Genomic DNA, 9,662 nt, shown 5'->3' with positions numbered 1-9,662 from the left:
CAATTTTCACATTTATAACTATCTGGAGCACTTTGCTCTCTAATCCTCAGTTTCTTCATCTCTAAAGTGGGAATTTTAACTGTAGGATTATGTTGATAATTAAATGAAATAGTGCAGTTCAGCTCATTCGCACAGGACCCGGCTCACGGTAAGGCCTCCATAGATGTTAGCAAAGACGCTACGGCCACCACCATTGACCATGTTGTTGAAGAGTTAAATAGAAGAAATCTTTATTTAAACAATTGTCCTGAATCTTTAGAGTTAGAGGTTTGAACTAGTATCAGCCATAAACTTGCTCATTTTTTTTCTTCTTTGTCTACAAACATTAGTCAGCGTTCAGTTATAAGAGACACTGCCTATGGAAATCTTTGAAAGTTTTGGCAAGGCACTGAAACAGGTCAGGAGTTCTTGATTTGTGTGAAAGCAATTTCAGCCCCTGATTCTCTGCATAAGTAAAAATAAAAAGGTGCCCAGGGTTCCGTGGCCTGTCTGGGCAGTAGCCCCTGCCTATTTAGGAACTGGTCCCAGCATGACGATGTCCCAGGCCTAGTGATGACCCGAAGGTGCTGTGACCCCATGTTTACTTCCTTGTTGATTTCCCTTCTCTGGCTCCCAGCTCATTTTCCCATTGCCTGCAGGAAAACAACATCCAGGGGTGCGGTAGGACTGACTTGGCAAGCCTAAAGGTGAACAAAAGGATCCTGGCTTTAGCGAGAGCAGAAGGAAGTTCAAGGGGACCTGGGTCGCATCCATACCAGAACAGATTTGTCACTGATGCTAATGAGTGCCGCTCTGTGGGGCGCTACTCTACTTGGAAGCTCCTCAGATCTCAGGTTTATGGATCAGCATGATGCAAAGCCTTGAAAAGGGGGCAGGAGGTGAGCTGATCAACTCCAAGGCTGAATGGTTTGCATGCATGTCTAGAAGAGGAGACACAGGAAAGAGTGAGAGAATTTCCCTGGGCTACTACTGAGTCAGAAAAGCTCAGCTCCCAAAGGGACTGTTTCCTGAGACCTCACACAACTGGGAACAGAGTCACAATGCAGCAAAGGTAAGAGGCCTGGTTCTTCCCACCAGGTAGCATCTTGTGCAATTTGAGAAACCTTGCTTCTGACTATCCCAGCCCAGCCTCGCACCCCTAGCCCTAGCCCTACCCCACCCACCCACACACCTACAATACACAAGTACACACACACACACACACACACACCCCAAGTTGTTGAAGAGAACCTAGAAGACAGAAATGCCTAATTTTGTCTTTTTCAAGACACTCCAGAAGGACCCTCAGGATATTTACACTTAATGTCTGATCTCTTTTTCTTTTTCTTTTCTTTCTTTTTTTTTTTTCTGTACTAGTCTTCATGAGAAACTTCTTCCTTCACTTGCAGAAATAATACTGCTTTTTTATTTTTTTTTTTCCTGGCCAAACAGGACAGTAAAAACATAAACAGCCCCACTACTGGTGACTGGATATATATAACATTATTCTTCATCAGTATTCAGAACGCATTCACATATTTTGTTTCATTTCTACAGTAGAAATAGCATTGCCATTGCAATTAGTCTCATGAAGAGACTTAGGTCCAAAGAAATTTGATTTGCCTGATAGCATGTGGGTAGGTAAGTAATAAAGAGAACATCTTATCTCTATTCCTGCCTCTTTACAGTAGAATGGTGACTCTACCTTTTAAATTGATTGATTGATTGATTTAGAGAGCATGAGCAGGGGGCAGAGAGAGAAGGAGGGAATCCTCCCTGCTGAGTGCAGAGCCAGACCCGGGGTTCAATCCCAGGACCCCGAGATCACAACCCGAGCTGAAATCAAGAGTTGGATGCTCTACTGACTGAGCCACCCATATGCCCCAGTGACTCTACTTTTTAAACCAAATACCAGACTGTATTTGCTGCCACATATTCTGGCAAATGATCTGATGAAATGATAAGATTTTAGAAATTGGAACTCTCTGAGAAAATCCAGGATAGATAGTGTATCCAGTATCCTATGCCACCTTGTTATTTATCACTTTTTACATCCATTCCTGGGCAGTAAATCCAGTTCAGCAAATGTTGGTAAACTACATCCTTGCTGCCAGCTCTGAGCCACAGTGGAGGGCATGGTGCAAACTACGTGCCCAAGGAAGGCTAAAGGAGTATGGTGTGGGGGCCGAGGGTGGAGGTTGTATGTGAGAAGACTCCACAGGACATGAGTTTCACACTTGGACTTGGCATAAAGGTGTGGGCTTTGACTGAGGGAGAGCCTTTCAGATTAGTACAACTCCTCACAGTAGGAATTTGCTCAGGGAACATTTACAGCAAGATGGCACCAACAGAGCAGGAGGTGAAGGGCACATTCTGGGAATTAGACTTGAATCCTTGTTTTGCTATCTACTCACTGTGTGCCCTGGGATAATTCAGTTAACCCATGTGACCTCAGTTTTGTGATATGTGAAATGGGAATAATGGTAATACCTAGTTCATGGAGTTGTCTTAAGGTTTAAATGAGATAATACATTTACATGTATTATCTTTGCTGGCACATAGTAAGGGCTCAATAAATAATATTGTAATTATCCTATGCCTGGTTCCATGAGAGATGCCAGGAATGTGGATAAGAGGAGCTCTACTCTCAATTTGATTAAACATTGTGAATTAGTTGTGTGCAACCAATTATCTTCAGGGCAGTAAGTGCTCTGGGACTGTGGGTGGAAGGATCTGTGAGTTTGGGTGGGTGTTCTGGGCAGCCTGTTGGGGGAGGCAGGAAGAGGCTTCACAGTAGAGGCCCTGTGTATACGGAGGTAGCCAAAGATAGTGAAAAGAGCTGCCGGATGTGATTTTGAATCCAGCTTTGTCTCTCAACTACATACAGAGCATTGTCTTCATGTGCTAGGGCTGCTATAACAAAACACCACAGCCTAGGTTGCTCACACACAACAAATTTATTTCCTCACAGTTCAGGAGGCTGGGGGTCTGAGATCAAGGTGTTGGTAGGCATGGTTCCTTTTAGACCACTCCCCTTGGCTTGCAGATGGCCATCTTCTTGCTGGGTCCTCATGTGGTCACCCTCCCTATGTGTGTTCAAATTTCCTCTGCCTATAAGGACTCCTGTCAGACTGGATTAGGCCCCACTCTAACAGCCTTATTTTAGCTTAAAAACTTCTAGAAGCTCTGTCTGCAAAGGTAGTCAGGGTCTGAGATGCTGGGGATTAGGATTTCAACATGTGAATTTGGGAAGACACAATTCAACCCATAGCAAGGGTCAAGTTACTAAACCTCTCTGATTCTGTCTTTCCTCATCCATCAAATAGGGACAGTACTTATCAAGGACAACCATTGTGAAGGTTATAAGCAGGACACATAAAAGGATACATATCCCAGTCTCAGGCCCACAGGAAGTGCCCAACAGGCTGTGGTTGTCATTATTAGCACTTTGTGCCAAACCTCAAATGACTGTGGAGTCCCGTGCACAATCCAAATTCCAGATAAACACTGAAGAACTGACCGTTAGTTATCCCATGGACTTTCTAAGAGGACAAAGGAGCCCTCAGTGTTTCTACTTCTTGGTTCTGGCAGATGAGCCTACATAAAATAGGTCAAATGCTGGTATGACCAACTCTATAAATGTCTCTGTTTATTCAGGAATCTCTCCGTTCTTCACTAAGTGAGCAGAATAAGGACACTTCTTTCTGCACCTCGCCAGAGAACCAACATGTCAGACAGACCCCGATCCTGCTTCTGGAGCAGCTACTCTAATCTCTGTCCACCCAAAGCAGCCTCTGGGTGCCCATGCTCTGGAAAGTTTGGAAAATATTGTAATTCCAATCTAACACGTTCATTACAGTAGATATGGATACAGATACAGATGTCGAATAGATGTATGTATGGGTGGATCTAGAAAAACCTCAGACTTCTAGAAAAGTCTCAGATACAGTACAGAATGAAGAATTTTGCCCTGTATTTTCTCTAAATCCTTTGAGAGTAAGCTGTCAAAACAATGTCTTCTCTTCCCCATGTACTTTAGTGTGTGCTTTCTTCTTTTTTTTTTTTAAGATTTTATTTATTTATTTGACAGAGATCACAAGTAGGCAGAGAGGCAGGCAGAGAGCGAGAGGGAAGCAGGCTCCCCACTGAGCAGAGAGCCCAATGTGGGGCTTGATCCCAGGACCCTGAGATCATGACCTGAGCTGAAGGCAGAGGCTTAACCCACCGAGCCACCCAGGTGCCCCTAGTGTGTGCTTTCTATACACAAGGACCTTCTCCCACATAACCACAAAGTCAGGAAATCAATGTTGAGACACTCCTACCATCTAATCCTCAGACACCGGTAAATTTTCATCAGTCGTCATTTTCCTTAATAATTTTTTGAAAAGATTATTTATTTGAGAGAGAGAGAGCATGCACACCAGCATGAGTAGGGGAAGGGGCAGAGGGAGAGGGAGAGAATCTCGAGCAGACTCCATGCGGAGCACAGAGCCCACTGTAGGGCTTCATCCCATGACCCATGAGATCAAAACCTGAGCTGAAACCAAGAGCTTGACGCCCAACCGACAGAGCCACCCAGGCGCTCCCATCAGTTGCCACTTAATCCTCAGACGAACTGTTTTCAGAATCAAGTGTTGTATTTAGCTATCACCATCTTCTTTGTTCTAAGAGCAAGACTTCTTCAAGATTTCCTTCACTTTCATGACCTTGACACTTTATAAAAATGCAGGCCAGTTATTCTGCAGAATGTCCCTCAATCTGGGTTTGTCAGAGTCTCCTTATGCTTTGATTCATTTTACAATCTTGGCAAACAACATCACAGAAATGATGCTGTGTTCCTCTCGTCGCGTCCTATCAGGTGGCAGGTGATTTGAAACTCCACTGAGATTACTTTATGAGAGTTGGGTCTGTTGGGGCTCTCCACTGTAGTTACTCTTCTTCCCTTTTTAATTCTTAAGTGTTCTGCAGAGTACTTGAAGTTACATAAGTATCTCGTTCTTTTTTTTTTTTAAGATTTTATTTATTTATTTGACAGATAGAGATTACAGGTAGGCAGAGAGGCAGGCAGAGAGAGAGGAGGAAGCAGGCTCCCTGTGGAGCAGAGAGCCCGATGTGGGGCTCGATCCCAGGACCCTGGGATCGTGACCTGAGCTAAAGGCAGAGGCCTCAACCCACTGAGCCACCCAGGCGCCCTACGTGTCTCGTTCTTAATCCAATGTTCCCTGTGCCCTTCCGACGTGTTCCCATCATTCTTTGAGCACTTCCTTTCTCCCTGGTACAATGAGATGTTCCAGCCTTAAAATCAGCGATTGCTCCAAGAGGCTCTAGTTCCTTTTAGAAGAGATTTAAAATCCGAAGTCCAACTGCTAGATGTGTTTGTTGTGAATTAGAATATTGCTGTTCTCAGACTCTCGCAGTGGACAGAGCTAGGACCCATGTGTGTGTTTCTATATTGGTCTATATGTACTGAAATTTGTAAATTCACGTGGCTGCTTCCAATTCTAATCCAGCACCACTGGATTTATGCCGGTTTTCTCCCTTTCATAATGTGTAAGTCTCTTCTATAACACTGGCCTGAGCTGGCTCCCATCACCCTTATACATTTGATCAGTCTGCTTGCTATCAGTCCAACTGCTATCATGACCACTGCCCCTCCCGCTCCCCCTTCCCCATGTAGCTGCCCTCTTCCTTGGATTCTGATGTTCTGTGCTAGGCTGGCCTCTACAAGGATACTTCCTCTGCTCACCCAGACTCTGGCACCTGTACTAGGCAGCCCTTCTAGGTGCTAACTCCTCACCCTGTTTAGGTTCTGACACCCTGTCTGGGCTGCCATATCTCCTCCACCCCCTGCATGAATGACTACCTTACTTGGCCCCACCGCATAGCTTGAAAGACTAAATTATTTAGGAGCACAAAGGAAGGGAAAGAAGACATTTATTCACTTAGACATTTTTGAGAAACTCAGAAGTCGCTTTGTGACCCGTGCACTCATAAGCGCACATATATTTGTTGTTCCTCTTTGACTTGCGGGGAGCAGAGCAGCCTCCTCCATGCAGATAGGGCCCATGTCTTCATTATCAGGCCCAAGAGACTAAGGTTCACACCATTCATTCTATTCCATTTCTATTGGGGCAATCAGGGCTCCTTTTCCTAGTGTGTATTGTAGTATTGTACTACTTACTACTACTTAATACTCTAAGCCCAATCTAGACTCTTCCTCATTTATTTCCTCAAAACCAAATCTTTAAACACTTTCTAGGTACCAGGTACTTGGCTATGGAGCTTTGAACCCTGTGTCCACCTTCAAGAAACACTCAGTCCACTGTGGGGGAAGACAAGAGTCAGACAGTTACATTCCCATGTGACTAAGTGCCATGTTAGCTGTCTCAACAGCCTGTCGGGGGAGGGCAACCAACAGGGCAGCAGAGAGCAGATCTCAAGGGGAATCCTCATGGGCAGAGTCAGCAAGGTGAGGAGGGCTGGTGGGAGGCACAAGGAGCCCTGCGTCAAGGGCCAGAGGCAAGGGCAGGGCTGGAATTGCAGATGCAGGCCGGCGGAGGGAGCTCCCTCAGCATGACCTGTACAGCTGGATTTTAGACTAGAGGACAGGAGGCTCTGGAGCCGGGTTTTCTGGGTTCACACCCTGGCTCTGCCACTTACTAGCTGTGTGATCTTAGGCAAGTTACTGCTTTAGTTGTCTTGACTGTAAAACTGGAGATAATAGTAGTACTTACCTCATGAGGCTGGGGTAATTGTTGAATTAGTTCTTTTATATAGTACATAGGGAAATGCATAGTGTATATAAAGCATCTAACAGATATTAGATATTATTTTTATTTCCCGATGGGTAGGTCAAAAGGAGGTTAAGGCACTGGCAAAGCAGAGGCACTAAAAAGCATTGTTAATTGAAACAGATAAATTTAAAAGAATGGGTTTGAGCATTTCAACAGGAACTCTGAAGTCTGGATAAAAACCCAAATTTTGGTGCACTTCTGTAAGCTTATTTTATGGCTTACTGTTGTTTTCTTTTGACATATTTTGGGGGATGGGAGTCCACTGGAATCTTTTCGTTGTTTTGGTCTCTGAAGTTCCTAGAGTGACAAAAGAGACCCTCTGTGGAGACCTCTGTTCTATCTCTTTCCCAGTCACAGAGATCCATGAGGAATGGCCATTATACATACTCGTTGAGTCCCGGGAAAATAGGATTGGTTATGATTGTTCTGACACAGACCATCTTAAAATCCAGTTATTGCCAAAGCACTTCTCTACCCTGATTGCTCACAGTCTGAGAGTGGGGGCATTCTTGGAAACCATCCTACAGTCTTTTTGAAATAGGACTTGGCAGACTTTCAGCAATGGCCTTCTAGCCCCCTGCCATTGGAGCTGTGGGGAAGTCCTCCTTTCCCACAGCCACATCCCCTGGGAGGCAGGGGAACCAGAAACCGAAGCTCAAATGTGCACATGGTGCATCAAAATTAAAAACTTTGATGCATCAGACACAATCTAGTTGCAACCATGTATCTGCTAAGGTACTTATATCTAAAATATATAAAGAACTCCTACAACTCAGCAATCAAAGACAAACAACTCAATTTAAAAATGAGCAAAATAGACATTTCTCCAAGGAAGATACACAAATGGCAAGTAAGCATGTGAAATAAGCTCAGTGTCACTAATCATTAGGGAAATGCAGATCAAAACCACAATGAAATACTACCTCATACCCATTAGGGTGGCTGCTATAAAAAATATATTAAAAAAGTCAAACCCACAAAATAACTTATCTTGCTAAAAAACCCCTGTGCACCATTGGCAGACATGTAGAATGGTGCAGCTGCTAGGGAAAACAATATGAAAGTTCCTCAGAAAATTAAAAATAGAACTGCCCTATGATTCAGCAATCCCACTTCTGGGTGCTTACCCCAAAGAATTAAAAGTGGGGACTCAAATAGATATATATACACCCATAGTCATAGCAGCTTTATTCACAACAGCAACGGGATGGAAGAAACTCAAAAGTGCATGGACAGATGAACATAGGGGAAGGGAAGGAAAAAGAAAATAAGATAAAAACAGAGAGGGAGACAAACCAAAAGAGACTCTTTTTTTTTTAATTTTTTTTTTAAGATTTTATTTATTTATTTGACAGAGAGATCACAAGCAGGCAGAGAGGCAGGCAGAGAGAGAGGAGGAAGCAGGCTCCCTGCTGAGCAGAGAGCCCGATGTGGGGCTCGATCCCAGGACTCTGAGATCATGACCTGAGCCGAAGGTAGCGGCTTAACCCACTGAGCCACCCAGGCGCCCCCCAAAAGAGACTCTTAACTCTAGGAAACAAACTGAGCGTTGCTGGAGGGGAGGTAGGTGGGGGGAATCAGGTAACTGGGTAACAGGCATTAAGGAGGACATGTGATGAAATGAGCACTGGGTGTTATATGAAACTGGTGAATCACTGAACTCTATTCTCAAAACTAACAATACACTAAAATAGTAAATTTTCTGTTGTGAGTACTGACCACAGTTAGAAATAATAATAATAATTAAGAAATGCCAACCAAACTGGGCTTTTTTGCTTTAGCAAGGCGATTTTAGAAAAAAATCGTTAGGAGAACCATAGAAAGAAAATAATTCTATAATTTATAAAGAAATTTTCCACCTCTTAGGGTTCCCTAAGAAATGTCAGAGACCTAAACTTCAATACTCAATAAAATTTTATTTTAAAGAACTCCTCTGAGAAAAGAGGTAAGAAGATAAATCTTAGTCAGAATTTGGTTAAATTCAAAGACCTGCTGAGATAGTCTCTGCATTATCACAACCTACTGGTCTTCCTGTGACATAAGGAGATCACCTCCTAAAACAAATAAGATCAGCATCATTTTGAAGATACAGACATGAAATAGGCACTATTCAATATGTTTACTGTTCGATCATGTGTGCACGGCTTAAACATTTAAAGCTTGTAGTTCTCGGCTGGGGGCAGGTGAGCCACAGGTGCTACGTGAGAGAGTTTTGAAAGACGTCCATCCTGATGTGTCTTGTGCTGGTTCCTTCTGGACTGAAAGGTACAGAAACAGACCCAGCGTGAGGCTGAATCTGAATTTGAGGTCATAGCCTGTGTCAGGTGAAACATCTGCCTAACCTCTGAGTCTGGGTCACCAAGAAGAGAGGAAATAGAGCAAACAGGGCATTTCCTCCCTCTTTCCTGAATACCTGACCAGGAGGCCAGCTCTGCCTCCCTGGGTCCTGCCTTTTATTGCTTCCTCCACTTCTAATCTTACAGGCTCACTTCCCCTCTGTAGGGCCTTAATTTCTTCACACGTAAAATTGGAACAATAACTAGCAGGCAACAGGGCTTTGTAAACCATAAAAAGGATGCGTGTTTTGTTTATTTGTATACTACTTCATCCTACAAAGAAACTATGGGGCCGATAAGCAGATAATCAGAAGTAGAACAGTATCCCATGCTAGCCTGTTTCTGGCCAGCATGGTGTTTTTAGTTTTTCACATTAGCCACCAGCATCAAAAAATCAGATGATTTCATACAAAAATCTAAATTTCAAATTCTGGGGGCACCTGGGTGGCTCAGTGGGTTAAACCTCTGTCTTCGGCTCAGGTCATGGTCTCAGGGTCCTGGGATCGAGTCCCACATCGGGCTCTCTGCTCAGCGGGGAGCCTGCTTCCTCTCT

General features: G+C 43.9%; 1 protein-coding gene across 6 annotated transcripts in view; it reads left to right on the top strand.

Annotated features, from left to right (window-relative positions):
• The first annotated feature begins 709 nt into the window (after nt 1–709).
• LNX1 (ligand of numb-protein X 1) overlaps nt 710–9,662 on the top strand; it is a 176,571-nt gene continuing 167,618 nt past the window's right edge. For all 6 annotated transcript variants that reach the window (XM_047719282.1, XM_047719290.1, XM_047719289.1 and 3 more), the window contains exon 1: nt 710–1,051. The gene's annotated coding sequence lies outside the window, so the exon portion shown is untranslated. The remainder of the gene's footprint in view (nt 1,052–9,662) is intronic.

Source organism: Lutra lutra, chromosome 2 (assembly GCF_902655055.1).
Source record: "Lutra lutra chromosome 2, mLutLut1.2, whole genome shotgun sequence".
Classification (NCBI taxonomy): domain Eukaryota; kingdom Metazoa; phylum Chordata; class Mammalia; order Carnivora; family Mustelidae; genus Lutra; species Lutra lutra.
The sequence above is the reverse complement of the archived record's forward strand: the minus strand, read 5'-3'. Positions and strand labels throughout refer to the sequence as shown.